The sequence below is a fragment of the Bos grunniens genome, chromosome 21, assembly GCF_055505025.1.
Source record: "Bos grunniens cultivar Pamir isolate PY7600 chromosome 21, Bosgru_T2T1.0, whole genome shotgun sequence".
In the NCBI taxonomy this organism is placed as follows: Eukaryota; Metazoa; Chordata; class Mammalia; order Artiodactyla; family Bovidae; genus Bos; species Bos grunniens.
Genome location: NC_141185.1, coordinates 17,044,428 through 17,058,548, shown reverse-complemented (window position 1 = coordinate 17,058,548; position 14,121 = coordinate 17,044,428). Strand labels below are relative to the sequence as shown.

The following is a 14,121-nucleotide window of genomic DNA, read 5'->3' as shown; positions in this document are numbered from 1 at the left end:
ATAAGTTACTGCATGTATTTTAATTGTTCATGTCTTTTTCAATAAATTTTATTATTTTTAACAAAGAGATGCTCATAGTGGTGAGTCTAATTTTACTTCTAGAAATAAATTATTCTGTATTAAGTAAACAATGAGTAACTAGACCAACATTATATTTACAAGTATTTCCAACAGAGTAGCATGCTTCTTTGTGTAAGTTCTGTACAGATGTATAATTACTTAGAAAATGAAGAAACTACCAAGAAATGAGTGGAGAAAAATAAGAAAAAAATTAAATGATCTTAAAATATTCACAATTATATATCACAGAAATATATACTAAAAGTAGGTAAATCCAAAGGGGTTTTTTTTTGTCTTTTTAGTTTAACTTTTTATGGATGTATAATACATGCACAGGGAAAAATTCTTGTATCATAAGCAAACAATTAATGATTGCTCACTTGCTAATTCCAGCCTTGTAACTCATATTTACCATTTTGTTGCTCTTTCAAACCTTATAACTCCTGTAACATTTTTGTTGCTCTTTCCCTGTGCTCTTTTGTATCTGGTTCCTTTAGATCAGCATAACATTGGAGAGATTTATCTATATTGATGTGCAAAATTCTGGATTTCATCAGTGTATTTGTGGTAGAATGTGCTTCCAAAGATGGAGAGTGCAGTACATCACAGTCCACATAGTCTTCTGTAAAACGGCCTTTCCACTTTCAAAGGATGGAGTCTACTTCTCCTCCCCTTGAATTATGGTGACCTTATTCTCTTCCTTGTAATCAATACTATGGTACTTAAGGGACAGTCCATGATTTGTGGCTAAGACAGAAGAAATTTTTTAACCTTCACAAAGAAACTCTACCTATTTGAATACTCCCTCTAAGGATTCTACCTTCTTAGAATAAAGCAGAAATGCTCAGAGAAGTACAAGCCACATATATATGTTGTAATTGAGGATAGCCTTCTAGTAATTCCAGTTAGACATTAAACTTGTGAGTAAAGAAGGCTTCAGAACTTTCTGATTCCCAGACATTGAAATTATCCCTAGTCATGCAAAGTCTTTCAAGCTGAAGACATATATACTGTAGAGCAGAGAAACTTCATCCCCACTGTAACCAATTCCAATTCTTGATTCATAGTATCTATGATCATGTTTGTTATTTTAATCTACTAAGTTCGAAGTGCTTTTGTATGCAGCAATAGACAATTGGAACATGTAGTATCCATTCTTTGAATCCCACAGTTTATTGTCAACTATTGATGAGAATCTGGATTGTACCCAGTTTGTGGCTCATGTGAAAGTGCTTCTGTGAGTATTATAGTGTCTATTAGTTGAACCTATGTGTATATTTTGGAGAAGGCAATGGCACCCCACTCCAGTACTCTTGCCTGGAAAATCCCATGGATGGAGGAGCCTGGTGGGCTGCAGTCCATGAGGTCGCAAAGAGTCGGACACGACTGAGAGACTTCACTTTCACTTTTCACTTTCATGCACTGGAGAAGGAAATGGCAACCCACTCCAGTGTTCTTGCCTGGAGAATCCCAGGGACGGGGGAGCCTGGTGGGCTGCCATCCATTGGGTCTCACAGAGTCGGACACGACTGAAGCAACTTAGCAGCAGCAGTAGCATGTGTATATTAGGTTGTGTGTATAAACAGGTATAGAATTAATAGGGTATTTATATATTCAATTTAGGAGATGAATCCAAATAATTTTCCAAAATAGATGTAAAAATTTGCCTGCCTACAAGCAGTGTATGAATTTGGGTTATTCAAAATCCTTTCCACATTTGATTTTTTTGATGATTCTACTTTTATTATTTTGCTTACATAAAGCAAAGACAAACCTATGTCCTGGACTTAACATACCCCTAAACAGGACTTAACATACCCCTAAACAGGACTTAACATACCCCTAAACAGGACTTAACATACCCCTAAACACAGGACTTAACATACCCCTAAACACAGAGAAAGACTTAAGAGAATAGGCTGGGTTTTTTCTTAATTTTTAAATCAAAGTATAGTTGATTTACAAAGTTGTATTAGTTTCTGGTATAAAACAAAGTGATTTTATATATATATATATATATATATATATTCTTTTTCATATTTTTCCCATTATGATTTATTACAGGATATAATTATAGTTCCCTGTGCCGTATAGTGAGACTTTGTTGTTTGCCTATTTTATATGTAGTATTTTTGTGTCACAATCCAAACTTATAATTTACCCCTCCTCCACCACCATCCCCCTTTGGGAATCATAAAAATGCTTTCTATGTCTCTAAGTTTGTTTCTGTTTTGTAAATAAGTTGATTTGTGTGGTACTTAGGTTCCATAAATCAGTGATATCATATACTATTTGTTTTTTTCTGACTTACTTAGTACGATAATATCTAGGTCCATCCATCTTGCTGAAAATGGGACTATTTCATTCTTTTTATGGTTGAATAGTATTTCATTGTGTATATTTACCATATCTTCTTTATTCACTCATCTGTTGAACATTTACGTTGAATCCATGTCTTGGCTGTAGTAAATAGTGCTGCTATGAGCATTGAGGTTCGTGTATCTTTCTTAAATTAATTTTTATTGGAGTATTTTTGGAGTATTTTTTTATTGGAGTAATTTTTATTGGAGTTACTTTACACTTTTGTGTTAGTTTCTACTGTACAGTAAAATGAATCAGCTATATATATATATATATATATATATATAGCTGATATATATATATATATATATATATATATATATATATATATATATATATATATCCCCTGCTTTTGGATTTCCTCTCCATTCAGGTCACCATAGTGCACTAAGTAAAGTTCCCTGTGCTGTACAGTGTGTTCTTATGTTCTCATTTGTTATCTATTTTATACATAGATAACATCAATAGTGTATATATGTCAATCCCAATCTCCCAATTTATCCCAAACCTCCCCACCCCCACATTCCTCCTTGGTATTCATACATTTGTTCTGTATGTCTGTCTCCATTTCTACTTTGCAAATAGGATAATTCCACCATTTTTCTAGATTTCACATATAAATGTCAATATACACTGTTTTTCTCTCTCTGATTTAGGATAATCTATACCATTTTTCTAGATTTCACATATATATGTCAAAATACAATATTTGTTTTTCTCTTTTTGACTTACTTCACTCTGTATGACACTCTCTAGGTCCATCCACATCTCTACAAATGTTTCAGTTCCATTCCTTTTTATGGCTGAGTAATACTCCCCTTATGTATGTATGTATGTACTACATCTTCTTTATCCATCCATCTGGCAATGGGCATTTAGTTTGCTTCCCCTTCCTGAGTCCATGCTCCTAACCCTGCTTTCCATTAGCTAGCATCCCTTCAAAATAGGTGACCCATGACTCAGGCTAGAAAGTATGAAGTTATGATGTAGACCATAGGTGCAGTTCTTACTTTGTCCCACCTTCCACACCCTGTCTGCTTCATTCTCCTTTTATCCTCCATATGTCTGGTTTTGTCCCAGTTGATTTCCCCACCATGCAGGGTGTTTTTTAGGCATGTGGTACCTCCCTTCACCTTCAGCTTCCCACCAAGGTTGCTAGTCCTCTTTCTGTTCTTCTTTTCTTTTTTTCCTTCTTTCTTACATCCTTCCTGGTTGTGAGGAGATTTTTCTCATCTTTTTAAGTGTCTGAAGACTTCTGCAAATATTAAGCAGGTGCTCTATAAGAATGGTTCCATTTGTAGATGTATTCTTGATGTACTTGTGAGGAGGGATGAATTCTACATCCTTCTGTTCTACCATCTTGACTCCTCTCCTCACATTTAATTTTTTAAATCATTTTGAATTTTATCTATTCTGCTGGATGGGGCTTCCTTGGTGTCTCAGTGGTAAAGAATCCACCTGCCAATGCAGGAGATGAAGGTTCAATCACTGGATTGGGAAGATCCCCTGAAGAAGAAAATGGCAAAGCACTCCAGTATTCTTGCCTGGGAAATCCCATGGACAGAAGGAGCCTGGTGGGCTATGGTCTATGGGGTTGCAAAGAGTCAGACATGACTTAGTGATTAAATAACAACTACAACAACTAAAATTCTACTGGGTATAGAGTGGTATCTTGTTGTGGTTTTTATTTGCATTTTTCTGTTATCTTACCTTATGAGTAACTTTTCACATGTTAATTGGCCATTTGGATATCTACTTTTCAAAGTTAGCCTTTAACCCGTATTTCAACTGATTTTTTTCTTATTATTTTAAAGAAATATTTATATATCCTGGGTATATGTATTAAAAATAGCTTTTTCTACTCTTTGGGTCACCCTGTCACCCTCTTAATGATGTCTTGAAATAATAAGAGATACTACCATGGATATGGCCCATTTTATCATTGTTTTCATTTGAAGTCTTTTATATACAATTTTTAAAATTGATGATTAAGCCAAAGAATAAAATTATTCTCTAAGAAATCTTGTTCTACCTCTCAAATTTAGGATTTTCAATGCAAGTGAAATTTTTGTGTTTGATTTGAAATAGAAATTCTGTGCATGTAGGAGTCAGAAAATAAGAGGTCTACTTTGCTTATTGATAGCTATTTACTAAACATACCATCATTTCCCAAATACACTGCATTTCTACCCTTTGTCGTAAATTACTGTTATATTTCAAAACTTCATCATTGCTCACGGTCTATTAGCCTCCTAACCAGTCAGCCCCGACTCACTGCTCTCAAATTATTCCTAAAACTTAGAAATATGACAACATCAGTCTTCTACGTAGTAGTTCTCAATGTTTTTCTGTGCCTAAAATAGTATTTATTGCAGTGAAAAACCTTAAAAGTGCTAATTCTATGAGTCCTCTGTCTACCTAAGTAAAAAGATGGGAGAAGAATTGATGGTAGCAAGGTTCTTTAACTCTGCATTTTTTAAGGCAGTATGAGGAAGTTTTGTGCACTTAGAAATATTAAAAACGCTGGTTTAGCAAATTAAGACCAAATTCCAGAGTATAGCTAGAAATATGCAAGGACTTTTATGTTTAGTTCCTGTTCACTTCACCTATTTTATGTTCTGCTCACGTATATGTCTGTTTGCTCTTAATGTTCCAAAAGACGCCAACCATTTTAGTTCTTCATACAGAGGCTGTGCTACTTAATCTACCTGCACCTTTGCATGCATGGTGCCATATGTGTATAACATACTAATACCACCCAACAAAGGTCTAATCAACCCTTGCTACATTTCAAAATCCAATCAGTGATTATCCTTCCTGTTCTGCCTTCAGCTATACTGTTCTGTAACCTCTTAAATTCCCACACAACAATAATACATTGCTCTCACTTTTTCAGTACTCCTGCCCCTTGAAAATACTTTATGTATGTGTATCTAAGAACATATTAGAATATCATGGTCACATATAACACTCAGCCTATACTCCAAATAATGAATTTTATTTCTTACTATTAAAAACAAACAAAAAACACATTGCTTATGATTAACTTCTATTTTGCCAGACTTATTTATAAATGGAACTGTTTTGCGTCTGATAGTCTGCTCTCTAGAACTGAACAATGATTAACAAGAAGAGCAAAACTTGTTTAAGAATCTCAGTCCTGATGAGCAGTGGCCTTTATTAATCTTAATATTCTCATCCCTTTTGTTGTAAAGAATTTGTTCATCTGTACTTATTAAAAATCAGTAGAAATGTTCATTAAAACTAAGACTCTACACAATTCTTTTTGAGAAGAACATCTTAGAAAATATTTGTAAAAGTTGTATGTAGCTGACTGGTAAAATGGTAAAATTAGATTTTCTTTCAAACTTTGTACGCTCACGTGTTTAAATTTTGCAGGAATAGGAAATGAGGATTGTGCTTACTGTGCCTTCTTCTTATAGCAATGCTGAACACATAGCTGTCACATAATAAATTCTTACTTAATTGATGACTATTAGTTGCTGTGCCAACTGTGCACACTAAACTTACAAAGAACTGATGAAATTAAAAGGGACATGTGGCAAGGGACAGTATGGGTTAGGGCAGAGATTGCCAAATGATGCTCGTAGTTGTAGCTTATGTGAACAGGAAGCATGGGTTCAAGATTTCTAAAACTCTATTTGTACCGTGACATATACTCATACCATGTACATTTTTATTATATAGGTAACGTGTATAGAAAGTCTGCATTCAAGCAATAAATGAAAGTGGAAATGTTCTGTCCTCTTCACCTTGCGATTCCTCTGGGAGAAGCAGATTGTACATACAATGATGATTAGTTTGGCCTTGAAATTATGATATTCCTGCCTTGGGCTGTTTTCAAATATAATATAAAAACCATCTAGGACGCTTCTATTGCTCTCAGGCCATCTTGCTTTGGTTTGGCTCAGCCTCTAGTCAATTTTCTTGAGGCTCTTGTCTGCAGATTTGAACCTTGGTGCTTACCTGCTGTCCAACCAGCTGCCTTAATTACTGAAAGCCTCTGGAAGCCTCGATGTTGTTGCTCTAGCCCTTCTATTCCAAATGGATAAAATGAGACTGATTGAGAAAAAAGCAACTTAGTGCTAAGGCCCATGTCTAGCAGTGCTCACATCCACATAAAATTTAATTTTAACTCTAATAACACCCAGTCAAACAAATGAATATAGGCACTAGTTGCATATGTTTCAACATACGTTATTCTATTTCATAGAATGTATGGTATAGTATACATGCTTTTATAGATATATAGGCTAAGGGTCAATGAAATTAAACAATATACTTATTAGTATTAGGAATAAAAAGTAGTGCGAACAGGACTAAATTACAGCTGACTTTAAATATTTCATCTGCCTCTCCTCACTACTTTGATCTCACTGATGATGTGATAGTGGTTCACAGTTAATTTAAATACTAAAACTGAACAGATCTGCCCTGTGGCTCAGCAATCCCCACTTTTAGGTTATATATGACATAGAAACGTGTACATACATTCACTGAACACATGTGCAACTAAATATTCATACAAGTATAACTTCCAGTATGAAAACAGCTAGAAATAACTTAGATTGTCCAACAATGGAATCAATAAATTGTCATATATGCACCCAACGGAATAAAATACAATGCAAAAATTTAAATTATTGGTACTTGAAACCACGTCGGACAACTGGACAAACCAAATAATGTTGGAAGAAGCCATTCAAAAATAAAAAGTACAGCATGATCCCATTCTTACAAATACCAAAGTAGGCTACACTAAACCACAGGGTAGTAGGTGGATTGCAGCAGGATGCTGGGTTCTGGACGCCACGTCTGTGCTATTGACTAACCCAGCTTATGGTTACATGGTGTGTTCACTTTGTGAAAATTCATGAACTTATAATGTGCACTTTCCTGTATATATGCAGAATCCTTATATAAAATTTACCTCCTATTCCCCCAAAATGGATAAATGCAATAAACAGATATAGGAAGCAGGATATTATATGAAAGAGAATATATTTCCTCTGACTTTATTATTTTCATATATGCTTAGAAAGGTAAAATGACAAAGTAAAATAGTATTAATATATAAGTAATTTATATGACATCTGGTTAAGAATTTGTAACATAAGGTTTAAATAATATATCACATAATATTTCAAGACTACTATTTTCTGTTTTCTAAACATAAGTGAACTTTTATGTGGGACTTCCTTGTTCTTTTAAATATCCCAAAGATGTTTAGTGCTTAGAGATGACATATCTTTTCTTTACATCTGTTCAGATGTCCTAGTTGCTTTGAATTAAGATAATAGATGTTTTCACTACTATATCCTGAGACAAATATAATATAGAAGACAGCTACATATCTTTGACTTTACCCCCAGGAAACAAAAGTTAAAATAAGTGTCCATGTATTTAGCACACTTTACTGAAGAATAGCAATATGGAAAAATGAGGTAAGGCATACATTTCCTTGTTTCTAAAAAAATATCTATACAAATATTCCTATACACTAGAATTTAATAGCAAATTCAGCAACACACTTTGGATTCTCTGACACTAATTTGTAATATTTGTATTTAGGAGAGGGAAGAGGCCATTTAACATAATTTTTCAAGTAGAAAGTAAATTCCCATATTATAAATATCAATAACTACATGATAGTAACTACATATGCACTTAATTTATAAAAATCTAATGAAAACCACTAGACCTTTCAGGTATAACCTAAATCAAATCCCTTACAATTATACAGTTTAAGTGACAAGTAGATTCAAGGGATTAGAGATGATAGAGTGCCTGCAGAACTATATACACAGATTCATGACATTGTACGGAAGGCAGTGACCAAGACCATCCCCAAGAAAAGAAATGCAAAAAGGCAAAAAGATTGTCTAAGGAAGGCTTACAAATAGCTGAAAAAAAAAAAAAAAACCAAGAAGCTAAAAGCAAAGAAGAAAAGGAAAGATATGCATCTGAATGCAGAGTTCCAAAGAACAGCAAGGAGAGATAAGAAAGCCTTCCTCAGTGATTAATGCAAAGAAATAGAGGAAAACAACAGAATGCAAAAGATTAGAGATCTCTTCAAGAAAATTGGAGATACCAAGGGAACATTTCATGCAAACATAGGCACAGTAAATGACAGAAATGGTATGAACCTAACAGAAGCAGAAGATATTAAGAAGAGGTGGCAAGAATACACAGAAGTATACAAAAAGATAACCAGGTAACCATGATGGTGTGATCACTAACCTAGAGCCAGATATCCTGGAGTGCAAAGTCAAGTGGGCCATAGCATCACTATGAACAAAGCTAGTGGAGATGATGGAATTCCAGTTGAGCTATTTCAAATCCTAAAAGATGATGCTGTGAAAGTGCTACCCTCGATATGCCAGCAAATTTGGAAAACTCAGCAATTACCACAGAACTGGAAACTGTCGCTTTTCATTCCAATCCCAAAGAAAGGAAATGCCAAAGAATGTTCAAACTACGGCACAATTGCACTCATCTCACATTCTAGCAAAGTAATGCTCAAAATTCTCCAGGCCAGGCTTCAACAGTATGTGGACTGAGAACTTCCAGATGTTCAAGCTGGATTTAGAAAAGGCAGAGGAACCAGAGATCAAATTGCCAGCATCCACTGGATCATTAAAAAAGCAAGAGTTTCAGAAAAACATTTACTTCTGCTTCATTGACTATGCCAAAGCCTTTGACTGTGTGGATCACAACAAACTGTAGAAAATTCTTCAAGAGACTGGAATACCAGACCACCTGACCTGCCTTCTGAGAAATCTGTATGCAGGTCAAGAAGCAAGAATTAAAACTGGACATGGAACAATGGACTGGTTCCAATTTGGGAAAGGAGTATGTAAAGGCTGTATATTGTCACCCTGCTTATTTAACTTATATGTAGAGTTCATCATGCAAAATGCTGGACTGGATGAAGCACAAACTGGAATCAAGATTGCAGGGATAAATATCAGTAACCTCAGATATGTAGATGACACCACATTTATGGAAGAAAACAAAGAGTAACTAAAAGGTCTCTTGATGAAAATGAAAGAGGAGAGTGAAAAAGCTAACTTAAGACTCAACATCAAAAAACAAAGATCATGGCTTCTGGTCCTTTCACTTCATGGCAAACAGATGTGGAAACAATGGAAGCAGTGAGAGACTTTCTTTTCTTGGGCTTCAGAATCACTGAAGATGGTGACTGCAGCCATGAAATTAAAAGACACTTGCTCCTTAGAAGAAAAGATATGACCAACCTAGATAACATATTAAAAAGAAAAGACACCACTTTGCCGACAAAGGTCCATCTAGTCAAAGCTCTGGTTTTTCCAATGGTCATGTATGTTGTAAGAGTTGGACTATAAAGAAAGCTCAGCACCGAATAATTGATGCTTTTGAACTGTGGTGTTGGAGAAGACTCTTGAGAGTCCCTTGGACTGCAAGGAGGTCCAGTCAGTCCATCCTAAAGGAGATCAGTCTTGAATATTCATTGGAAGGACTGATCTGAAATTGAAGCTCCAATATTTTGGCCACCTGATGCAAAGAAATGATTCATTGGAAAAGACCCTGATACTGGGTAAGATTGAAAGTAGGAGGAGAAGGGGACAACAGAGGGTGAGGTGGATGGCATCATGAGTTTGAGCAAGCTCTGGGAGTTTGTGATGGGCACAGAAGACTGGCATGCTGAAGTCCATGGGGTCACAAAGAGTCAGACATGACTGAGCTGAACTGAACTGAATGATTAATAATATTTTGAGCAAGTTATTCCTTAATAACACAAGGATCTTAAAGATGTTAACACCAGTACTATATTCTCAGTTGATTTTGAAATAGTATTATTTATTGTAATTCTGTCTTGTTTTTTAACTGAACATATAATAATCATTGTTTAATACAGTTGACATTTGTTAAGATTTATTCACAGATTTTGCAGTTCATTTCCCTCCATTTCTTCTTATATAATTTTTCTTCTGCCAGGAGGACAGCCTTTTGAATTTCCTTTAATAATGGCAAGCTCTGTGTAGGTTTGAAAACATCTTTGTGAGTATATATTTCTGTTTTGAAACTTTTTTTCTCAGTTTTTTGGCTTCTAATGTTGTTTAAAACTGATCTAGGAGACTTAACTATCACTCCTTGAAGAATACTTTTTTCCCTTTGACTGTTTTAAGAATTTTATTTTTGAATGTTTATTGTCCAGTTTCATTTTGTCATCCTTAAATGCATATGTTTTTCTATTTAACTTCAGATTCTTTGCAGTTTTTGAATCTGTGACTTTTGTCCCTCAATTTTGGAAAATTCTCACCCATTGTTTCTTCAATATAGCATTTGACACACACCCGCTACTCTCCTTTTACTGTGGTTAGGCTTTCATAATTCTTCATCATGTTGCCTAACTTCTTTTAAATATTTCCAGTCTTTGCTAAGTTCTGGATAGTTGAGCAGCTCTCTTTTTCTGGTCCTTTGTTCTGTTATGAACTGCATTTGTATGCATGTGTGCATGCGTGTGTGTGCATGCTCAGTAATGTCCAACTCTTTGCAACCCCATATTCTTCAGCCTTCCAGGCTCCCCTGTCCAGGGAATTTTCCAGGCAATAACTTTGGAGTTAGTTGCCATTCCTTACTTCATTCTCCATGTGACTGGAAGTTTTCCAGTTTAGTTTATCAGGTTAGCACTTTGACAATGAAGTTATGAATTTTCAGAGAGCCAAAAATCTTTTTGCAGATGAACACTGTGGAAGTATAAAGTCAAAACATGACATGCAAATCAAAATGAACTATATTTAATCAGCTTGTAAACCCATTTATTCTGTTTTTCTTTTGGATTATTCCATATTTAATTTATTCAATCTGTGTCCCCATTTTCCCCCCAGATAATATAGATCAGTATATATAGTGTCTATTTTCTGCCGAGGTTTTGAAGACTAAAAATATTAAAGTAAGCAGAGCTGTCTATTTTCTGTGTCGGATAGGTACGATATTTAAGGCTTGTTAGGTCTAGGTTTGCTGTTGGTGTTGATTACCTAAGTCATGTCCAACTCTTCACTCCCCCATTGATCGCAGTGTGCCAGGCTTCCCTATCCTTCACTATCTCCTGGAGTTTGCTCAAATTCATGTCCATTGAGTCAGTGATGCTATCTAACCATGTCATCCTCTGTTGCCCTTGTCTCAGCATCAGGGTCTTTTCCAATGAATCAGCTCTTCATATCAGGTGGCCAAAGTGTTGGAGTTTCAGCATCAGTCCTTCCAATGAATACTCAGAGTTGATTTCCTTTAGGATTGTCTGGTTTGATCTTCTTGAAGTCCAAGGGACTCTCAAGAGTTTCCTCCAGCACCGCAATTTGAAGGCATCAATTCTTTGGCAGTTTAAAAACTAATTTTTATTCATGGTGTTTCTTATTCAGGTACTCTGTTATTTTTTTATTATAAGCTTCAAGTTTTCCTTGAAAAAATTTTATTGGACTAATTTCAGTCCTAGGATAAAGTTTTATTTCTCCAGAGACTTCCTACTTTTGCATTCCTGTTCCCTACAATGAGAAAGACATATTTTGATTTATGGACCTAACATTCCAGTTGCCTATGCAATATTGTTCTTTACGGCATCAGACTTTATTTTCACCACCAGACACATCCACAACTGGGTGGTGTTTCTGCTTTGGCTCAGCCTCTTCATTCTTTCTGAGCTCTTTCTCCACTCTTCCCCAGCAGCATATTGGACTCATTCTGACCTGAGGGGCCTCTTCTTTCAGTATCATATTTTTTTTTTTTGCTGTTTCATAATGGCACCCCACTCCAGTACTCATGCCTGGAAAATCCCATGGACGGAGGAGCCTGGTAGGCTGCAGTCCATGGGGTCACTAGGAGTCGGACACGACTGAGCGACTTCAGTTTCACTTTTCACTTTCATGCATTGGAGAAGGAAATGGCAACCCACTCCAGTGTTCTTGCCTGGAGAATCCCAGGGATGGGGGAGCCTGGTGGGCTGCCGTCTCTGGGGTCGCACAGAGTCAGACATGACTGAAGCGACTTAGCAGCAGCAGCAGTGTTAATGGGGGCTTCAAGGTGAGAATACTGAAGTTATGAAACACTGTTTAAATGCATGGGCTTCCTGGGTGGCTCAGTGGTAAAGAACCTGCCTGTCAATGCAGGAGACACAGGAGATGTAGGTTTGATCCCTGGGCAGGGACAATCCCCTGGAGAAGAATATAGAAACTCACTCCAATATTCTTGCCTGGAAAATTCCATGGACAGAGGAATCCGATGGGCTTCAGTCCATGGGGTCACAAAGAGTCAAAAATGGCTAAGCGACTAAGCACACCCACATATAAATACATATATGTTCAGATGAGCAAATAATGGAATAAACACAGAAAGAAAATTGATTAGTTAACAACATATGTTAATTGAGCACTTTACTATAAAGTGAGAGAGAAGGCAATGGCACCCCACTCCAGTACTCTTGCCTGGAAAATCCCATGGACGGAGGAGCCTGGTAGGCTGCAGTCCATGGGGTCTCTAGGAGTCGGACATGACTGAGTGATTTCATTCTCACTTTATTGTAACTAGGCACAGAATTAAGTACTACAGTCAGAGGTTCTTGACAGAGTAGCATGATGTGTTTGTGATTCTCTAATAGGAAGAAGGGAAGAGGTGTGGTACAGCTCCTGTCTTTAGTTCCCCCACTGTTTCCTCAGATAGTTTAATCAGCCCAGAACAGTGTGTCTGTCCATCCAGGACAAAGTCCATGATATGTGCTAGCAGATGTTTGTATCCCAGAAATTGTATATTAAGAGGAATCATCAGAATGTCCACCTGTCTTCACACTCTGCTTGTTTATGACAGGGAAGTGAAACTCCAAAGAGGAACCTATTTTTTATACATCAGTGAATTTGTTTTTGAAAAGTTTTGCTGGAGAAAGTGCTCTCTTTAGGCACTAAAATAGGATTTTTTTTTTTTTTTTTTTTTTTACAGAATTTGTGAATCAGCATCTTATCTTTCAAGGGATTCTAATTTGCTAGAATATATCCCTGGTGGCTCAGATGGTAAAGCGTCTGTCTACAATGCGGGAGACCTGGGTTCGATCCCTGGGTTGGGAAGATCCCCTGGAGAAGGAAATGGCAATCTACTCCAGTACTATTGCCTGGAGAATCCCATGGACAGAGGAGCCTGGTAGGCTACAGTCCATGGGGTCGCAAAGAGTCAGACACGACTGACCGACTTCACTTTCAGAATATATTTTATAAACACCAGTTTCCCAGGTTCCTGGGTAGCTCAAGTGGTAAAGAGTCTGCCTACAATGCAGGAGACCTGGTTTTGATCCCTGGGCTGGGAAGGTCCCCCTGGAGAAGGGCACGGCAACCCATTCCAGTATTCTCCAGTATTCTCACCTGGAGAATTCCATGGACAGAGGAGCCTGGCAGGCTACAGTCCATGGAATCACAAAGAGTCAGACATGATTGAGCAACTAACTTTCACTTTCAGTCATCTTTTCCATTGAGACTTAAGGAAATACAGGCAAAGATTTTCCCCTGACTCATTATTCTCATAAATCATGTCTAATCTTTGGTCCTCAACTCTACTCAGTTTCCAATTTCTTCTATCAATTGTTTAACTCTTTTATTGAAAGATCTAAATTGTGAGCCTAAGCCAAAATCTTGATGATGTATTGCCATCAAACTTATT

At 36.5% G+C, this 14,121-nt stretch overlaps 1 long non-coding RNA gene across 11 annotated transcripts in view; it reads left to right on the top strand.

The window, feature by feature from the left end:
* Window positions 1-14,121, top strand: part of LOC147349186 (uncharacterized) — a 287,797-nt gene that overhangs the window by 52,455 nt on the left and 221,221 nt on the right. Inside the window, exon 3 of one of the 11 annotated variants that reach the window (XR_015149517.1) lies at window positions 6,130-6,305. The exons of the other annotated variants lie outside the window; for them this stretch is intronic. This is a non-coding gene — a long non-coding RNA (uncharacterized LOC147349186). Of the gene's footprint in view, window positions 1-6,129; window positions 6,306-14,121 lie in introns of those variants that run through there. 11 annotated transcript variants of the gene reach the window in all.